At 38.0% G+C, this 6,000-nt stretch overlaps 1 protein-coding gene across 12 annotated transcripts in view; it reads left to right on the top strand.

Moving 5' to 3' along the window:
* Positions 1-4,607: 4,607 nt before the first annotated feature.
* Positions 4,608-6,000, top strand: part of LOC109426658 (protein boule) — a 157,942-nt gene continuing 156,549 nt past the window's right edge. For 2 of the 12 annotated variants that reach the window (XM_062853576.1, XM_062853572.1), the window contains exon 1: positions 4,608-5,113. The gene's annotated coding sequence lies outside the window, so the exon portion shown is untranslated. Of the gene's footprint in view, positions 5,260-6,000 lie in introns of all 12 variants that reach the window. The other 10 variants (XM_062853575.1, XM_062853571.1, XM_062853574.1 and 7 more) reach the window with 9 other exon arrangements.

Below are 6,000 nucleotides of genomic sequence, written 5' to 3'. Positions count from 1 at the left end.
TTGTTGTCGTTCCTGCAATGTTCGCATCTGACCCCGACGCCATGTGTGTTCCTGGCCGCAGTTCTCACATTTTATCTAATAAAAAATAAAATGTTTTATTGGCCCCGTAAAACCTTCAGGCGTCTTGGCATGTCAAGTAAAGAGATGAAAAACTTCGCATTTTTAACGTTTCATTTTGTATCGCTTTTGACTCGTTGTTTAATTGGAGTTTTAATCAATATCAACCATCCGTCTCCATGAGTTTGAGCATAGTGAGGAGACGAAACATGATTTGCAACATTTAACCTAATTAGCATTGAGTTACAACATATTTGTAGATGCTATGCGCTGCGTCCGGCCATTTGAGTATCACGTTCCACGTGTCAGCATGTTTGTGGTAGAAACCGCTTACATATTTGATAGGTAATTAAAAAATTGCATGATAGTGGCAATACGAGAATTTAAATACAATGCGTAATCATCGTACCGTAAACCGGGGTCAAATTGATCAGCGGGGTGAAATTGATCATTTGGGTACTACATTGTAATTGCATATTAGGAACTGCTAAGCGTCGCAATGATCTCAAATTTTTTATCTCATCTAATTTATAGATGTCTAGAGATGAGTTTAGACTTTTAATTTTTTAGGAAAAAGTTAGTTTTGCCTTATTTTATTAGGAATTTGCCATGTATTTCTCACTTAGCTGAAACCATTGCTTCTAAACAATCGATAGCCACTAGGACTTCCCGTGAATTTTTTGTTTTAACATTTTTGTGGAGCCTTGGTTGGAAAGTTATGAAGCTATTCTAAATATAAATAAGTTGAAAAAAGTACTTTTTTTGATGAAAAAGTTATTTATTGTAACAGAAATTACTTATTTCAAAGGAAATTGCCTACCTTTAGGCGATAAGGGGGAAATTTCAAAATTTTGTTTTGCATTTTAAGTGTCAAATTCACTAGTTGTAAGAGTTTTGACGCGTTTTTCGGGTTTAAAAGAGCAAAATTAAGTGGATAAGGAAATTTTTCTTTTTAACCGATGCCTGATTCTATACTGATCAATTTCGCCCCAAAGTGGCATTTTCAATATTTTAATTTTTAAAGTAATATAACTAAAAGTTTAAATTTGTTGAACAAAATTCTGTCACATGGTTTCATGGAGATCCACTGGGTACTGATTTTCCAGAAATTTTTTTTGGCAATATTTGAATTGCCACTAAAGTTATCCGCAAAAGTTGTTTTAAAGTGATCAATTTGACCCCGGATTACGGTACTTTCAGAGCCGTAGCATGCTGTTGGCCAAGGGCGCCAGGCTCAGAGGGGTGCCGAAAAGGACAAAGGCTAAAAGAAAATAGAATGATGCTAATGTTTTCTTCTCTGTTGTCAAGATTTCACTATTTTCAGTGTTTGAGATTAATATAATATGTTTTTTTACGTTATTCCGTAATTACAAAAAATCCGATTCTCTAGTTTACTTTGTATTCGTATTTGTATTTATGTTTGTATTGGAACCTAACTTTCATCGGACTCCATGGAGTCTACATGAAACGCCAACTATCTAAAGCTACATTTAACATTATCGAATTGGGCCATCACGAATTAGTCTGTTCTTAAAAGTACTAGTCGAAAGACTTAAATCAAACAAATGGTAATTTTCGTTGAACAACACGCACATGGCCCTTATCGGTTCATTCTGTCCGTAATCCGTACGGTGATAGTCATGCCGCCGAAAGTTCGTATTTCTTAGAGTTCTTGCAGGAACATTGAAATTCACACGAGATAGGATGTTCGGCACATCGCTTTCGCCTTTCAACAGCTTGGCCATAAACATGATCTTCATTATGTTCCTCCTTTTCTCTAGAGATGCCATGCCTATTAACTGACAGCGGTCAGAGTATGGCGGAAGTTCAGCAGGATTGTTCCATGGTAAGGTTCTCAGAGCAAATCTGATGAATTTTCGCTGAATCCTATTAATCCAAACAACCACAGTAGGGGCCCAAACAACAGCAGCTGATTCCAGAATTGACCTCACTAACGAGTAATACAGAGACCTAAGACAATATGGATCTCTAAATTCCTTGCTGAATTTGAAGATCATTCCCAGATTCCGGTAAGCTTTAGACAGGATGTTCGTGTAGTGCTCGGTGAAATGTAGTTTTGCATCCAGGAGTACGCCTAAGCCGCTTTTCATCGTGTAGTTCCATGTTAACAGATGTACTTTTCTGCTAAATGAGATAACCATACATTTCCGTACACTGATGGTCAAAGAGTTGCGTTTGCGCCAATCCTTTCCAATAGATTCCAATAGATTCCTTAAGAAACTTTTGCAGGGATTCCTTCAAAAATTCTTCGAAGCATTCTTTCAAAATACTTCCAGTGGTTATTCACAAATTCCTTCAGGTTTTTCTTCACGAACAACTCCAGAAATTCCTGCAAGAATTCCATACTACATAAATTCCATTGGAAATTCATGTTGGAATGCCTTCCGGATTTTCATACCGACCGGACATTCCAACAGAATTCCTTCAGAGCTTCCTGCATAATTTCATTCAGTAATTCCATCTAAATTCATATAGAAATTTCTTCAGGAGTTCCTCCTGGTATTAATCCATGTTCATGGTTTGTCTAATGAAAAATGTAGAATTTCTTACGGATCTTCAGGGAAATATTTTGATTAAACTTCAGACGAAACCTTTGGTAAAGTTATTGAACAATACTGGTAAAATTGAACCAATTACTAGAAATGGGTGAACAAGATCGTTTGAGGTTTCCTGAAAGATCCTAAAACTCAATGAAGTATTTTTTAAAACAAAATTCAGAAAAAAATGTAATAAATTAAAAAAACTTGTAAATGTCTTGAAGAAATCTATGCATCATTTATGTAAGGAATCTTAATAGTTATTTCTAATTATTCTGCTGTTAGTAAGATTCTTGAAATTCAAAATGTGTTCGTACTTATACTGCCCCCAATCGCAAAACAGTCCCATTTGTAAAAAGTAGGAATTCAGAAAACATTATACCTCGTTATTGTTGATATTTCTCGGTGAACTAATTCGTTCACCGAGAAATATCAACAATAAAGAGATATACTGATTAAATCCAACAAGTATTGAGGAAACAGCGTTTGAAGTTGGACAACTCGTTTCCATGTAAAATTTTGAGAAATCGTCATAATTTGAAGAATATGTCGATCATCCTGAAACTTTGCACCTTCAAACATAACTGTGGAAAATATTACGTTTACTACAAATTTATTCAGTTGTGTTACAGGGTACATAAATCCATGATGGGACTGTTATGCGGGTACTTTCAATATGAGACGCTCGTAATTTGTTTTTTTTTTTTACGCACATTGATATAAAAATCCGTAATTTTTATTATGGGTTATAAAAGTTTGTTGAAAATGTTGACTGTTCATAGCATTTACTCAAAAATGCTGAAAAGTCAAATGGGACTGATATGCGAGGGGAGGAGAGTATACTCGTATAAGAAAATAAAATTTTGTGAAATTTTGAATGAAAAAAAAATATAAGAAAATAAAAAATCGGGAGGATTTGTTTCTTCGAAACACCAAAATCCAAGTTTTACGAAAACTGAAAAAAAGAATACATAACTACAAACTTTCGCAAATTAACAATGTCCTATTGTCATGGGGCCCCAACCTGGATGCTTGCCAATGGCGCCATGGGACTACGCTACGGCTCTGCGAACTTTGAATAAAAAATCGCCAATTTAACGACAAAGTGTTACTCTACTAAACATGCCTTACCTCACTCGCCAGTATTGCTATCAACTCATCTGCTCATGAAATCTCATCTCACTCTGAAAATCAGCTACCCTTTCTCACCAAGCTTACAAGTACATATTGATGTCGAGTGAACGGTGCAAAATAAATCGTGAACGCGAAAATTCGCCGTTCACCCGCACGCTGAACCGCGCATTCCACCACTCAAATCGCCGTCGTCGTGCAGCGCGCGGTGCATGCACGCGGAGAAAGCAAGTTCCTCATCATCGTGTGTAGGACTATACCACTGACTGCCGCTGGTAGCGTCTAGTTCTCTGTATGCGTGCTCCTATTGTCGTCGTACAAGTAGGTAGTACGCAGTTATACCCATCCAGAGAAGAGCATCAAATTGTCGCATTAATGCTCCCGCAGCTGTAATTTGCGCTGGGTAATAGAGTGGACTAGGCTGATGTGGAAAAAGTGAAATATTTGGAACTTCAAACCTTACTAGTAGGAAGTAATGATACGACCTGTAAACACAGAACGTTGGGTAGTCAAAAATTCCATTAAGTTTCTTTTAATCGGGTCGTTTTTTAAATCATGAAGTGGATCCTCTTTGAACGAACAATGAACAAGGGAAATGCATTAATTTGAATTCCAATTTAAAATCATATATTTGAAGATTTATTTTTTCTTACACCTTTGATTTTTATACACGTGCTTAAAGTTCTAAAAAATACGTGCGCACAAGGAGCTCAAAAAATCATACTGTCTTGGTAACTTATTTGAAATTTCATTTAAAAGTGAAAGAAATCCATGAAATTCAGCCTCTTGTGGATCACTCTAATGAGCAACTCTCTCGCTATGGCTCGCTCGATTGTTGGACACACTTCGGGCCCAGTCTAGAGGTTCAGTCGCACATCATCGCATCAGAGAGAAGCAGCAGCAATCAGCAGTCAGCAAATAAAGCAGCGAAACCTTACCATTTGATACAAGGGAAAATAATAGGAACCAGTCAGCCAGTCAGTTTAGTGGAAAAAAGTAAGCCCGAGCCAAGAAAGAAGAAAAGCTCCCAAGAAGAGGGAGAGTAGCGCAGGGAAGCAATCAGCCAGCTGAAAAACCAGTTTAATTTTTCGCTTGCCTTCCTTAGCAAAACCCACATTCGTCGTGTCCGGTCGGTAGCTCGCTCGCTGGCGCAAGGTTTTTCCTCCTGGTTAGTGCTCGCCCAGAAAGTGTCGCGGAAAAGTGGTGGTGCGTTTTTTCCCGTCGTGCAGTGCCGTCCCGTTCGTGAAAATTGTCCTCTGCTGGTGCAGAATCGGTGTTTTTCTAGTGTCAAACGTTCACCTGCGGCGGGGTTCGACTGGCGAGGCGATTCGCACACTGTGGTGCTGCGCGGTTCTCGGGGTGAAGAGGTCGATCGTTGTGTAGTGTATACACATAGTGTGCGTTTTTTGCTGTTTTGTCAGTGCTCTGAAAACCCTGCACCTAAAGGGTGTTCACGAAAAATTCATCACTATTAATTAGTTACTATTTTGCAGCGGATTTCTTTGAAATTCAGGTCAGATAAAGTCCATCGTGATTTCGTCATGCGCTGAACTTGGGGCCTGTCCAAGGACTGTGTAGATTTTTATGGGGGAGGTGGTCTGGCCAAAGTTTACGCTTCATACAAATTTCGAAAATTTTGTAAAGCAAACTGGATGAAAAAACAGGCTTCCATTAAATAGGTAGGGGAATTGGGTTAAAGGTGCCCATGTAAAAGAAAAAGACAATTCTGTCGACGAAAAACTTCACAGTACACATTTTTTAAACACTAATCTGCAATACGATTTCGAATGTCGATTGATTTAGGTACTTTAATTTCTTGCAGTCTAAAATAATTTGCGTTGACTGATTTCAGATCATCGTCGATATTTCGGTCCATGTGTGGGACCGTCCTCAGGGCTCGGTAACCCAAGCCAACACCAAGCCGAAAACCCAAGAAATTACCAAGTTGTTTTGAGCTTGAGCATGTTTGACTGCCCGTGGATGCTACTCCATTATCGCCAGACCAGCTACACTCACACAAGGAACCAATGAGGTATCTAACTCCTCCATGGATTATTTCAGAAATTTCTCCGGGAATTCTTTCAGAAAACCATTCATGGATTCCTGACATTCTAACTGTTTAGTTTTAGTTTTAGAAAATAAAGAGTCCTGAAATCTTTCAGAAATTTCTCCAAGGACTCTTAAAAAATTCAAATGTTCCTTCAGAAATATTTTATAGAGATGCTTTATGTTCCTCCATAAATTGTCCAAAGAA

The sequence above is a fragment of the Aedes albopictus genome, chromosome 2 (assembly GCF_035046485.1).
Source record: "Aedes albopictus strain Foshan chromosome 2, AalbF5, whole genome shotgun sequence".
NCBI lineage: Eukaryota > Metazoa > Arthropoda > Insecta > Diptera > Culicidae > Aedes > Aedes albopictus.
Note: the sequence above shows the minus strand (reverse complement) of the source record. Positions and strands in the feature narration are given on the sequence as shown.